The sequence below is a fragment of the Callospermophilus lateralis genome, unplaced genomic scaffold (genome assembly GCF_048772815.1).
Source record: "Callospermophilus lateralis isolate mCalLat2 unplaced genomic scaffold, mCalLat2.hap1 Scaffold_2841, whole genome shotgun sequence".
Classification (NCBI taxonomy): Eukaryota; Metazoa; Chordata; class Mammalia; order Rodentia; family Sciuridae; genus Callospermophilus; species Callospermophilus lateralis.
This window is the reverse complement of record NW_027513536.1, coordinates 95001-110000: the sequence shown is the minus strand read 5'-3', so window position 1 is coordinate 110000 and position 15000 is coordinate 95001.

Sequence of the window (15000 nt, the reverse complement as noted above, 5' to 3'; positions counted from 1 at the left end):
GGAGCGCCAGAGACGCACGACTCCCCACGAACCCAACGGTGGCACAAGAGCCGCCCCGCGGACCAGGCCGCCGCGCTCGCGCGGACGGGGACGGGGGTGCGAGTGGTTCGGGGCGATGCCCTTCCCCACCTCCCCTGCCCCGCCCGGGGAACGGCGCGGCGGCGCGACCGGGGAACGACTCACCGCGACCGGACCAGGTCGTGGCCGGACACGCGCACCCGAGCGGCACAACCCTCGCGCGGCACCGAGCGGGTGACCGGCGCCCCGCGGGGGCGGGGGTGGCAGACCCGTCGTCCCCCACACCCAAGCGCCGGCACACGACGACGCCGTCGCCAGCGGACAAGCGGCGGTGGCGGCCAGGAGACGGGGGCCGCGGCGGGCCCCCCGTGGGAGCGAACTCGCGAAGGGGCGAGAGAGCGGGCGGGCCAAGGCCCGAAGAGACCAGACGGGGACGGGCCGGCCGCCCGAGGAGGCGGCGGCTGCAGCCGGCGTGGGGAGCGGCGCGCGCCAGAAGGGCGGCGGGAAACGGGAGAGGGCACCTGCCGACCCGCGGAGGAGCCCCGCCCGGAGAGAGCTGGCCGAGCCGCGCGGGCGCACCGGCCGGACAAACCCAGGGCGGCACGCGGTGTATCACCGCCAGCGCGCACACCAGGCGCACGGGCGGTCCCGCGTGGCCCCGGACGAGCCGCCGGCCGGGTTCCCTTCATCAGCCAACCTCCCGGGAGGGCCCTCGCGGGGGACAGGGCCCCACCGCCCCACCGCCGTCGCAAGAGGCGGGGAAGCCCCCGAACCCTCAACCCGCACACCGTGACGAGCATCCCCAACGACAACCGCCCGACCAGCGTGCCCACCGCCACACCCGGTACACGCCCGGGAGGGGGCGGCAGCGCGGCCGCGACCGGCCAGCCGGGGGGAGGCCCGGCGGAGGCGAGGAGGGGGCCACAACCCCGCCCGGATGGAGGGCGCGCCGGAGGCGGCGAGGGGCAAAGAAACGCGGAAAGGAAACCGGGGAGAAGACCTCGGGCACAGAGTCGGGCCGCCAGGAAAACAAGCGGGATCCCACCGCCACACGCGAGGGCGGTCCCGCACCGCCTGCGACGCCAACCCGGCCTCCGGCCCCACCCCCGGAACCTCCCACGAGACCCGCCGCCCCGCCACCACAGGGTGGCCCTCCACGCGACGAGACGCGCGCCTGGCCTCCAAACGCCAGCATGCAACGCCACAACCTCGGGCCAGACGAGTCCCACGACCTGGGCCTCTCCAGCTCCAGGGTCCACTCGCTCACCACACCGCCCGCGGAACGCTCCCAGGGGGGCCGCGGCGGCCGCGCCCCGGGCCAGCGCACACGCACGCAGGTCGCCCGCCGGCTCGGGACCGGGAGCGGGCAGAGGGACACTCGCAGCGGGCGCGGGGGAAAGAGGGACGCGGCCCCTCAACCCCCGGCCGCGCGAACAGCGCCCCACCGCCACCGCGCATACACGCGGCACCAGCGGCCCACACAGTGGCCCCACGCGCGCCAGAAGGCCCGGCCAAGGCCCAGCGGGAACCCTCCCCCGACTCGAAGGGGGGAGGCGTGGGCCGCGGTAGGCACAAAGAGCAGGCGCTCGGCCCCCACCCGCGGGGGGCCGGCGGACCCCTGCACTCCCAGACGGCGGGGAGGGGGGACTCTCGCCTACACACACCACCGACGGTAGCGTAGCGCAAAAGGCAGGGGGCGGCCAACGGGGGAATCCGGTACCCCCACACAAGGCACGCCCTTCACGGATCGCTAGAGAAACTTCCTCACTGAGGGTGGGCCGCACCCAACCCAGCCCCTCTGCCAACCGGCCGCCGAGACAACGAGGGGGGGATCTGCGGTACAGGCAAGCACAAGGCTTCTTGAGCGTTCGCGGCCGGGGACACCCAAAGCCCCATCGCCTCGGGGGCCCGACCGGCCCCAGCTCGGCGTCCCGCCACCATCGCTCACACGCCCGGGCAACGTCTCCTTCCTCCCACCGGAGAGAGGGAAGAGCGCCCGGGCGCCCGCTCGCCTAACACTCCCCACGCCACTCGGCGCTGGGGACGACAACGTGACACCCTCCCCCGGAGAGGGAACGGGCAACGCTGCCGAGCTTACCGCCTCGATCCCCCGAAAGAAGCAACACCGCTCTTCCCTTCAGGCACTCGCCTCGGAAACCCCCACGGACGGGGCGAGACCGACAGCGAGGCGGCGGCCGGCCGCGGCAGCGGCACTGGGATCGGGAGCAGCACACACCGGCTCAGCCTCAGGCACCTCAGGAAACAACCCGGAGCGCCCCAGGAGCACCGAAGCAGAGGCGCACCGTCGCGCCGAGGCAGCACGGTGGCAGCCCTCCCCGCGTCGGGGAGGGCCACACACACGGCCCTTGGCCGCCCAGAGGGGGCGGCGAGCGAGAAGCACCCGCTACGTCAGAGGACCCCAGGAGCGAGGTCGAGGCCGGATTCCGCACCCCCGCCCTTCCCCGCACCGCGAACGGGCGGGGAGGCAAGGCGAGGGGCCCGCGGGCAGGACGAGAAGAGTCGGCCCATTCGCCATGAATGTCCGTCCCTCGCCTGGCGCGGCTTTGGTCCAGCCCAGGAGAGCGCAAAGTCACCACATCGATCAGCAGAGTGGGCGGGAGAGGCCCAGGGAGCAGGGGGAGACCCGGCGAGGACCGCTTCTAAGAGGAGCCTGCTACGGCCTCGCCGGCCCCACACCCCAGGGAGAGCGGCCGACGACACGGAACGGGGAACGCCTGACACGCGGCTCGGAGCCATGGAAGCAAGCGTCGCCACGCCACCCTCGGTGCCCGCAGCGAGGAGCGCACGGGCGGTAAAGGACCACCCGCCACCTACCCCCGCCGCCCTCCGGCGCCAGAAGGCCGGCCGGCCAGAGGCGGCACCACCGCGAGGGCGCTCCAGGTGCGCCAAAGAGCCGTCGCACGCAGGCCCAGGCAAGCAGCTCAAGAGGGAACGGGTCCGGGCCACCCCATCAGCCCAGAGCCCCGCACGCACCCGGAGGCCCAAGCTCCCTCGCTCTGGCGTGTGCCGCCAGAGGACAACGTGTCAGCACCTACCCGATGGCAGAAAACGGCCAACTCGGGCCAAAACAATCGCGACCGGGGCAACGGGGAACAGTTCACTCACCACTGCCGCCTTCCCCGAACACAGTCACGGTCAGCGGACCGCGAAATCGAGCCCATCACCGAGATCCAGAGCCCCTAGGGACAACTGGTCGACCCTCGTTGACGAAGGCAAAGACAAGAGACGGGGACCGCCATCCCCAGCGAGCAGGACCGGGGGGGTGGGGTGGGGCGGGGCGGACGGGGAACACGTCCGAAGGACGCCGGGCGTAGCCAACAGGACAAGCCCCGGGCAGCGGGCCCCCGAAGAGGCAATGCGGCAAGGCCGGGCGAGCACACCCGCCTGGCCCGCCCGGTGAAGCCCCGCAGCCCCGCGGCCAAAACCCGCGAGAGAGAGGGAGAGGAAGCGGGAGAAAAATAAGACAGAAGTCCCGGCGACCGACCCAGACCGGGCAAAGCGAAGCCCGTGGCGGCGAAGGAACCGCTCAGACTGCCACCCGAGGCGCCCGCGGCCCGGACCGTGCAGGGAGAGAAGACAACCGACACACACACACAGTAAGCCTGCAGGTCCAATATCCCGCCAACGGGCCACAACGGCCCAGCCCAGCGTGACCGAGACAGTTCCGCTGGCGCCGCCCAGCTCCTGGAACTCTGTCTCGGCCACCGCCGCCGAATATCACGCCTTGGAGACTTCCGATGATCCGACGCTCCTATAAAAGCGGCCACCAGGGGGAGCTCGACAACCGTCAACCAAATCAGGAGGAAGGGACGCGGAACCTCGGTCGGCGTCAGCGGGATCCGCTCCGCAGGGGTCGTAGAAAGTCACCCCCCGGACACGTCCCACCAGCCGGGTCGCCCCGCCAGGGCCCCCCCCCCACAGCGGCGGGCACGAGACGCAGGCAGATCGGCCCAGCACCCCTAGAGAATCCGGCGGGGGACACGGGCGGTGTGGGACTTCAAAACCGAAACCACCACGGTGGAGCCACTATTAGACAGGCAGACTAGCTGCTAGGCCACGGTCCGATCCATCCAGAGAATGGAGGAATTGACAGAAACATGTAAAAACCCGTCGAAATCGGTGGCTGGGGAATTTGATCTGCTGGTCTTTGGGCTCGGTGTTTCCGCCTGTTTCTGTACCAAAAAAAAAAAAAAAATGGGAAGATGAACAGCCTCTGAGAAACCTTCCTCCTCTGTGTCTGTGGTTCAGTGCCAGAGGGCCGGCCTAGCACATAGGAGGCACTGGGTTTGAGCCTTAGCGCGGCCTACAAAAAGGAACAAAGTCGAAAGAAGGCGTGCTGTCCACCTACAACTACTCTAAAAAAGAAAAAAAAAAAAAAAAAGAATACTGATCATAATAGGAAAAAGGATTCTTCCTTGGGGAGTTCTATTTTCTCTGCCTGGCCACGTTATCTTTTTTTTTTTTTTTTTTTTTTTTTTTTAAGAGAGAGTGAGAGAGAATTTCAATATTTACTTTTTTTTTTTTTTTTTTAACAACATCTTTGTTTGTATGTGTGCTGAGGACCAAACCCGGGCAACTGCAACTGCGCTACCAGCCCCCTTTTTAACTTTTACTTATTTTTCTTTTGTAAAGGCAGAGAGGAGGAGGGGGGGGGAGAGAGAGAGAGAGGGAAGAGGGGGGTGGAGAGAGAGAGAAGAGAGAGAGAGAGAGAGAGAGAGAGAGAGAGAATATTTTTTAATGTTTATTTTTCAGTATGCGGTGGGCACAACATCTTTATTTTATTTTACGTGGTGCTGAGGATCGAACCCAGCGCCCCGCGCATGCCGCGGGAGCGCATTACCACTTGAGGCACATCTCCAGCCCATTAATTCTTATTTGAATTTGTGTTTTTATTTACCTATTTATTTACCTGAGTAAGAAATGAGCATTTTCTTGAACCGAAAGTCATTTTCCACCGGGTCACAGAGCCAAATTTTACGTTTAGGCACATGGTAATAAGAAGCTGTAACAGGGCGCTAAGAGCGGCTGCCTTGGCTAAAAAGCGTGGGCCCTTGCCCCAGAGCGAAACAACAACGACAACGGGGGGGGGGGGGGGGGCAAAAAAAAAAAAAAAAAAGAATCAAACAAATAATGCAATCAATCGATGGGCCAAGGACCTGAACAGATACTTCTCAGAAGTGGATTATGACACTCCTATAAAAGCGGCCACCAGGGGGAGCTCGAAAACCGTCAACAAAATCAGGCGGAAGGGTCGGTGTCAGCGGGATCCGCTTCGCAGGGGTCGTAGAAAGTCACCTGGACACGTCCCACCAGCCGCCCCACCCCCACCCCGCCAGGGTGCCCCGCAGCAGCGGGAGGCGCCGGCAGTCTGCCCAGCACCCCCAGAGAATCCGGCGGGGGACACGGACGGTGTGGGACTTCAAAACCGAAACCACCACGGTGAAGCCACAATTAGACAGGCAGACTAGCTGCTAGGCCAAGGTTCGATCCATCCAGACAATGTAGGAATTGACAGAAACATGTCAAAATCAGTTTGAAATCGGTTGCTTGGGAATTTGATCTGCTTGTCTTTGGGCTTTGTGTTTCCTCCTTTTTCTGTACAAAAAAAAAAAAAAAAAAAAAATTGGAAGATGACCAGCCTCTGAGAATCCTTTCTTGTCTAGGGTCTGTCTGTGTCTTTGGGTCAGTAGCAGAGGGCCGGCCTGGCACAGAGTTTGAGCCTTAGCACGCCATACAAAAAGGAACAAATCATCGAACAAATCATCACAAGGATTCTTCCTTGTGAAGTTGTATTTTGTCTGTTTGACCGTTTTATCTTTTTTTTTTTTTTTTTTGTATCTTTATTTTTATTGATCTATCAATATCACAGAGCCAAATTTTACATTTAGACACTTGGTAATAAGAAGCTGTAACAGGGCTCTAAGAGAGGCTGCCTTGGCTAAAAAGCATGGTCTGTTGCCCTAGACTGAAACACCACATGCTCTGAGATAAATGAAGCTGGAGAAAAGTTGCAAGAGCACTTCATGGTGTTGTCAGTCTGGTGTTGTGGCTCAGTGGTACAGCACTTACCAAGTACGCATGAGGCACAGGGTCCAATCCCGGGCACCACATTGAAATCATCATCATCATCATCACCTAAATAAACAAAATAAACGTATGTATTTTTTTATCTGTTTGTTTATTTATTGGAGGAGGCCTGTAAGGAGGGATTGAACTCAGGGGCACTCACTGACTACTGAGCCACATCCCCTAGCCCTACCTATCTAGTATATTACTTAGAGACAGGGTCTCACTGAGTTGCTTAGTGTCTCACTTTTGCTGAGGGTGGCTTTAAACTCTGGATCCTCCTGTCTCAGCTGTGTGTGTGTGTGTGTGTGTGTGTGTGTGTGTGTGTGTGTGAGAGAGAGAGAGAGAGAGAGAGAGAGAGAGAAGCCTGTCTGGGATGACAGGCATAGGCCACTGTACCCAGTCACTTATTTATTTTATTTTTAGTATGACTTCAAGGTACACACAAGACAATCACTGCCAGGCGTAGGAGGAACATAGCACATTGATAAACACTCAGATCTTTGAGGAAGCATTAAACAATCTTAAGGTAGTGTGCAAGTCATTCAATAACCTCAAAATACCTACATGAGGGTTGGAATTGTAGCTCAGTGGTAGAGTGCTTGCCTTGCATTCGTGAGGCCCTGGGTTCAATCCTCAGCACCACATAAAAATAAATAAACAAAAATAAAGACATTGTGTCCATCAACAGCTATAACTAACTAACTAACTAACTAACTAACTAACTAAATAAATAAATAAATAAATAAATAAATACCTGCATGAAAACCACAGAGAATTAAAGGAAAAGATGGATAAATCTATTATGGCAAGGAGATGAGAACACTCGTCCCTTAGCAGCTGAGGACGACTTAGGCCATAAATAAATAATCAGGAACAAAGGACAGCAGAACTACATCAGGAACAACCCACACCTAATGGGCACGTTCAGAACACTGCAAGGCCACCACTACACAGCAGACATTCTTTTCAAGTGAATACGGAATGTTTACCAAAGTTGACCATAGAATGGAACATAAACCAAATCTCGACAAAGTCTAAAAGATGAAATCACACCACAACTCTTCTCTGAACAACACAAAAGTAAGCTGGAGGTCGTAGCATGTCGGCCACTGCCAGGATTCATTTCAAGAACGGGATGAAACCCAAAGAAAGTATAAACCTGTACATTCACAAATCTCAGGGAGAAATAGCCGCATCCATCTGTCACAAACTCTTGAGAGGGGCGGGTCAGGGGTCAAGGTGAGATTGAAATACCCAAATACCCCCAACAAAGTGCCAACTTTATCAAACCAGTAGCCTAGATAAAGCAGGTACTTGTACTACGCCTTCTCGGTGACATTGTGGGGTTTTTTTGGGTTTTTTTGGGGGGGGGGGAGGGGGAGGGGGGAGGGGAGCGGGGAAGGGTGGTTCCCGCCACTTTGGGTTCCTACCGCTTTGTCTGCAAGGGAAAATTTGTTTCCTGCCAGGCTGGGGTGCCAGTTATCAGGGCGGGGAAGTAAGATTCTTACACTAAACCGGGCTTGCTTGGGGCAGGTCTCAGTTCTGATTTACATAACAACAGGCAGGGCAAAGTCTCTCCCACTGCCCCTGAAGGAAGAAAAATGTGGCCTCTCCAGGCTGTTCACAATTCCCAACCTGTTTTAAGGGTCAGTTTGTCTCTCTAACTCTGCATTTATGCTGACCGATTGGTTTAAAACTACACTAAGAGGTTAATTTGAATATCATTTGTTTCAGAGCACTTGTTCAATGTGTCTACCAGCATTTAATTTCTCTCTCCTGATGTTCCTTAATAACCTGATTGCTTTGGCCTTCTTCTCCTGGATTATGTGTAACTTGCCCCCCTTTGGTATAAAAAGAAACCCAGGAGGAGATTGATCCTAAAGAAAAGGGGTGCTCCACTAAGTGAGAAACTGAAAATCAAGCGATTAAAAAGAGTTTGGTGTAGAGAAAGAGAGGGGTGTGTGTGTGTGTGTGTGTGTGTGTGTGTGTGTGTGTGTGTGTGTTATAGAGAGAGAAGGGGAGAGTCTCTTGTACTTCAGGGTTTTTGTCTGTCTGACTGTCTGTCTGTCTGTCTGTCTGTCTGTCTGTCTGTCTGTTTGTTGTCTAATAATTACAGTGTTTCAGTTGGAAGCTCTGCCCTGGGTAATTCTTTCCAGCTCTTAGAAAGTAGTAACTGTGGTTATGTTCATTTCTGTTAATGATCCATTCTTCCTGCCTTTTAAATTCATTGATCACCCAGAACTCCTGTGTTTGGGGCAGGAGGGGTCCAGGTGCTTGAGAGAATTTTTTTTTTTTTTTTTCCCCCTGTGTCATTGGAATGGAGATTTGGACCTCTGAGTAAGAGTAGAGTTTTCTAAGAGAAAAGAGAAGAGCTCTAAGGGAAAAGCAGGGGATTGGATTACCAAAAAAAAAAAAAAAAAAAAAAAAAAAAAAAAAAAAAAAAAAAAGCCTTTGGAAACCAAACTATTGTTAGGTAAAACTTCATCATCTGAAGTGGCACCCCCTTTCTCCACTGAAAAGTCTTAACTGGGCCTCTTCTGAAATCTTCACCCAGACTGGTTTTAGGTCTGTCAGCAAAAGAGTCTCTCTGTGCAAAAGAATTCAAGGTGGATAAACTTCCTATTTTCGTGTCGCCCTGTTTACTTGGCCACTGGCCGAGAAGATACCAGCACTCCAGGTGCTGGACACCCCGTTACTAGTTTTTCACAAACATGTCCAGAACAGTACTTTGAAGAAATGTGCAAACAAGGCCTCTGGCCTTGAGCTGGGCTTCACAGAGATGTCTACATGTTTAAGATACGAGAGGGTACCAACTGGACTCCATGGTAACAGCTGGCAGGGGGAGAGTAGACAGGGGAGAAGAAGCTCTCCCCTTCTCAGGTGTTGTCCTCCAAGGGTTAACATGCCCAGAACAGTGAGAGAAAAAGCTGCTTTTATGTGAACTTCTGCAGACCATGAATTTCTGAGCCCCTCCCCTTACATGCTGGGTATAAAACTCTGAAACTACCTGAACTTTGGGTTCAGGGGATTAATTCCTTACAGCAAAAGCCATCTTCTCTGAACCTGGCTGCAGCCAAATAAAACCGTTTTCCTGCTCTGTTCGGTCGGTGCCTTGCCTCATTTGTCCCTACAACAACACATCCATGCAAGGAAGACTTTATCAAACCAGTAGCCTAAGTAAAGCAGGTTCCAGGTTACTTTTTGCCACCACCGCCACCACCACCACCATGCATACCAATAATTTCTTCTGATTTTTTTTTTTTTTAATTACATACAAACAAATCAAAAACCATGAAAAGTATAAACTATGTTACTGAGAATCAAGAAGAGTCATTCACTCATGTAAATTCAGAAATTCGGTAAGGGTGGTTGTTGTTTCTGTCTGTTGCTGTTGTTGTCCTTTTTTGTCTTTTTTTTTTTTTTTTTTAATTTTTCTCCCAACTGTCAAATCAATTAAAGCGGGGTGGGGGGGTGGGGGGGGTGAGGTGGTGGTGGGTGTCAGAAAATGTAACAGGGGTCCACTTTATAGGCTTTGAGTATAAGTCTCACTGCTCAGCCACTGAGGCTCATGTTAAAACCCATATCCTTTTTCCTTTCTCTTTTCCCTACCCTCCCCCTCCCTAATCATAGGTGAAGCCATATTGACTTTCAGGGTGGGTTATCTGCCCATTGGCTAACAAATATTTAGAATTTTCATCCAGAAAATCACTTTTCTGTTTGATAACCTTGCTAGGCCTCCGATGGGTTAGAACAACAGAGTGTCAGCAGAGTCATCAGAGTTTTGTTGCTGTAAAGGTTCAGTTCTTATGTTTTCTTATTATAATAAATTCCCCCTCTTCCTTCTGAGATGCTTTGCCTCTGAGCAACACCCCCCCCCAACACCTATCCCCCCTTCTCTGTCTCTCTCTGTCTCTCTCTCTCTCTCTCTGTCTCTCCCCCCCCCCCTCTCTCTCTCTGTCGAGTTACCCCAGGGCTCCATAAGTTGCTGAGGCTGGGCTTAGTCTTGTGATTCTCCTGAATCACCCCACATCTCTGTCACTGGAGATGTGTGCACATCTGGGGACTAGAGTACTATGCTGTGCTGTGTCTGAGAGATTTTTTTATTATTAAAAAGTCGGTACACTTAAAGACATATAGGTTTCCTACATGAGAGGTCACCCTTTTTATTAGAACGTGTATTTTATCGAAGCTCTAAACTTATCCCATAGTCAGTGACACATGTGGAAGTTCTAACACATGCATTCGGTGTAACATTCAGATTTAGAAAAAAAAAAAAAAAAAAAAAAAAAAAAAAAAAAGAAAGAAAGAAAGAAAGAAAGAAAGAAAGAAAGAAAAGAAAACGAAAAGAGAAAGATCTGTGCTTGGGGCTGGGGATGTGGCTCAAGTGGTAGCATGCTCGCCTGGCATGCGTGCGGCCAGGGTTCGATCCTCAGCACCGCAAACAAATCAAGATGTTATATCCGCGGAAAACTAACTAACTAACTAACTAACTAAATAAATAAATATTAAAAAAATTCTCTCTCCCTGTCTCTCACTCTCACACTCTCTCTAAAAAATAATAAATAAATAAATAAAAAGATCTGTGCCATTAATGACCAGTTTTCACATCTGTTAGTTTTAATCGAAAAAGTAAGGGTTTGGGGATCATTTGTTGAAAGAACACTCCTGTACCAGGTGAGTGGCACTGTTTCCTGAATGCATAAGAGTATTTGTCCACTTGAGTCCAAGCTGTTCTCCTAGGTCCAACTGTTGGTGAGCAAAACACCACATCGTGGCAGTTATCTGGCCAGAGTCTGGCCAGAGCTGGTAGATTCTGAACTTGGCTTCCAAAGTCAAAGGTCAATGAATGTATGTAGGACTTCTAGGCAAGTGTGATGTGAAGATCTCTGGGCTTGTTATGCAATAAATGTGTCTGTGTTCCTTCAGCATAGAAGGAAATGTATTCATTCTAGAATGCAAAGCTTGGGCTAGGGTTTTAGCTCGGTAGTAGAGCACTTGCCTGGGACGTGTGGGGCGCTGGATTCCATCCTGAGCACCACAGAACCCAAAACAAAGGGACAAACAAGTAAATAAGGTAAAGATAGTGTGTCCATCCATCTACAGCTCAAAAAATTAAAGGTATGGGTTGGGGGTTCATGTCGATCCTCCCCCGCCCACCCCCAAGAGGATCAGGAGGAGGTTGAGAGAAGGATCGTAAACTCATAGCGAAAGTAACCTCGCGAGGAGACCCCTGTCTCCCAAAGAAAAGTTGTGATAGTAAAAGCAAATGGGACTCCGTTTTGTTTTATGTCCCCATTCTGTAAAACAACCAGGCCAAGTAGAAGGGTCATGACTGACGCAAGATGTTCTTTTCCTTGTGCTATAGAAACCTTTAAGAGTAAGGAACTACCTAATGGGACATTGTTTCTGTAACTAGCCCATAAAAGGGGGAGCGGGGGGGGGGGGGGGGGGGGCTAAGCTTCTGTCACTGGAGTGGCTAGGCTGATTGTGATTGGCTGAGCGTCCCTCCGCCTGACTTCACTCTCCCGCTTCTGTAACATGGCTTGCTTGCATTAGCTAGACGCCCCCTCCCCCCAAAACGTCCCTTTTGCAGGTTTGAGGCTTATAAGGGGCACCCTTGCAATTGTTTGGGGCTGGCCAGGGGAACAGCTTTATGTTCTTCTGCTCAGTCGCCACTAGTTGTGCTTTAATAAAGGCTTGATTCCTTTATAACGTGAGTGGTCTGGAAGTCAGTTTTTGAAACCCCGGGACCAAGCTTTAACTAGAACAAGCAAGCAAGCCAGAAAACAAATGAATAGATAGATGATAGATAGATAGATAGATAGATAGATAGATAGATAGATAGACAAATTGAATATGGGGATGTGGCTCAGTCAGTGGTCAAGTGAGTGCTTCTGGGTTCAACTCATAAATCAATGGATTTACCAAAAATATATAAAAATATCTGTATAAAAAGGGGATGTTGGTTTAGCTCAGTGGTAAACTGTGTCTGTGTTCAGTCCCCAGTTCCAGGCTCCAGGCAGAAACCAGCCCCTGTGTGAGGGGCTGGTTTCTGGTTCCATCCCCACCAAGGAAACCCTGACATGAGTATGGGGAGCCATATTTGTCTATTGGATGCCAAGGGTAGAGTGATTTCCATCTTGATCTTCCCCCCACCACCACCACCTCTGTCTGTGTGAGCAAGGTCTCTTCTAGTGTCTGGATTTTATTTATTTACCTATTTATGTATGTATGTATGTATGTATGTATGTATGTATGTATGTATGTATTTAAACAATGCCTTTATGTTATTAATTTCTTTTTATCTGGAGCTGAGGATCTAACCCAGGGCCTCGAATATGCTAGGCGACCACTCTAACGCTGAGATATAAAGGACCCCAGCGCATCCCAGCCCATCCCAGCCCAGCACAGAGTCTTTGAGATGAGATTTTATTGCCTGTTTTGGTTGTTTGAGTCTGTCTTTGTTCACTACTTTTGTTTCTTTTGTGATGCTAGGCTGGGGAAGAAACCCAGGGCCTTGGGCATTGGTCCACAAAGGGTCTTGATTGCTGGGCAACACCCTCACCTTTTTTTCCTTTGTCTCTTCCCTTCCCCAGAAAGTAAACCCAGGAAGGGCCTCCCTCTCCTTCCCCCAGGCCCAAATCCATCCTGTTTGGGTTTTGGGCTCAGACAGGTACACACTAGACAGACAGACAGACAGACAGACACACACACACACACACACACACACACACACACACACGGGAAACATCACTGTTTTATTTTTGTTCGTTTCTCTCTTAACCTCATCCAGGCCCTCCCTCATAACTCTCAGGGGCGGGGGGGGGGGGGGGGGGGAGGTGTTTACTATGGACCTCTGGTGGTGACAGCCTTGGGAGGGACTACTACTGGGGAATTGGAGTGAGTGGGATGGGGGAAGTGGGGATTATAGTTGAAATTCCAAGGGTCGGGCAGAGGCACAGAAGCTATCTCCTAGGTGGGGCATGTTAAAGGCTAAGGAACGTGATCAGATACCAGGGGTGAAAGCGGTATGTCCTCCCCACCCCCCAGTGCTTCCAGGACTTTACTGTAGGGGGGGGGGGGAGAAGAAGCGGGAGTACAACTGCACTGAGGCCCGTGCCCATCTGTCTTTCCAGGGACTCAGTAGGCTGAGGGAAGAGAGGAAGATATGACGCAGCTGCTTGCAGCGTAGTGATCTGTATATGGATATAGATATAGATATCTAAGTCTGTCAGTCTGTCTGTCTATCTATCTATCTATCTATGTATCTATGTCTATACATGTAGATAGATTATATCTAAACTGGAAATGGAACTCAGGCAGGCCTTCCAAAATGACGGTAGCTTTGCGCCACCTAGCGTTCAGTGACTGCAACTAACGAGGCTGCTTTTCTCAGACCGCAGAGCACTCACTGTGAACTCCCAAGTTCCACAGGGTGGAAACCCGTCGCTATGCGCATCCACGTGTATATGCTTGTGTTTCTGACCCGGTGGCGAGATGAGATCCGACTGAAGAAGCCAAGCAAACCTAAAACGTGTGTCCCACCTTCACCACTCCTAAGTGTGGTGGATTAGCCGACTGAGAAAGGCCTTAGGGGAGGGAGCAGCTTCGGTCCGATAGGGGACAGTTGGGGAAGGCAAGGACCCTGAGTAACTGCACAGTTGCTCTGGGATCCAATTTTACCTGTAGACCTACTCGGCGCTACATAAACCTCAGCCAGCCAGCCAGCCAGCCAGCCAGCCAGCCAGCCAGCCAGCCAGCCAGCCTGTGCTGCATTTTGTCCTGTCTTTATTGGTATTAGGTATTTTCCAGAAGAAATGGGGGGGGGGGGATTTCCCATCTCGTGTCAAGAGTCTCCCGGGGACTGAATCCTCCTTGTCCACGCTTTCCTTGAAGATCCTTTAGAGATTCTCCACTTCGAGATGGACCGATGTGTGTGCTGCTGCAGGTTTGACAGCCATCCGGGAGGAAAAACAACCACCAAAAAAAAAAAAAAAAAGTGTTCCAAATCTCCAATACCATCATCTTTGTCATCATTCCACCATCCTTGGAAGAAGGAACTCGATGCAAAAGTCCTGGAAGAGAACAGTAAGAGTAGTGAAAGATCAGAATGGTGGGACAGTGTTCAGCAACCACCACCTCAGCTACTCACAAGAGAAGGTGAGGTCCTGGGAGTAATCAGGCAACCTCCAGAGACCTTGAGCTTTAACCAGCAAATAGAGAAAGGAGAGAGGGAAGGGGAAGGGGAAGGGGAAGGACACCCCCCCACACACACCCCATGTGATAACACCACCGCAGGTGTTATCACAGACTGAGATAGGATGTTGTCTCCTTTGATGTTAGCCAACATGAGCAATCCAGGGACACTCCATCTCAAAAAAAAAAAACCAAAAAAAAAAAAAAAACGAAAAAAAAAAAAAAAAAAAAACACACAAAAACTCCGTGGTGGTAGTTAGGCACTTCTGGATTCAATCCAGGGGAAATCATATCACCTTTCTTCCCTGTTTTAGGCAGACTTATCTGTCCTGGAGTCCACGCCCAGCATAGTCATGAAGTCACGTAGACTTTGGAGAGCAGAGGATGTCAGAAGTGACTCTTATCAAAAGTAAAAAGCCGAATTACAACTGCGGCCAGGAAGAAGTGCAAGGTGGCCTCTGAATCTCAGAGAGAGAGAGAGAGAGAGAGAGAGAGAGAGAGAGAGAGAGAGAGACACCGGGGGAGGGGCGGCCAGGAAGAAGTGCAAGGTGGCCTCTGAATCTCAGAGAGAGAGAGAGAGAGAGAGAGAGAGAGAGAGAGAGAGAGACACCGGGGGAGGGGCGGCCAGGAAGAAGTGCAAGGTGGCCTCTGAATCTCAGAGAGAGAGAGAGAGAGAGAGAGAGAGAGAGAGAGAGA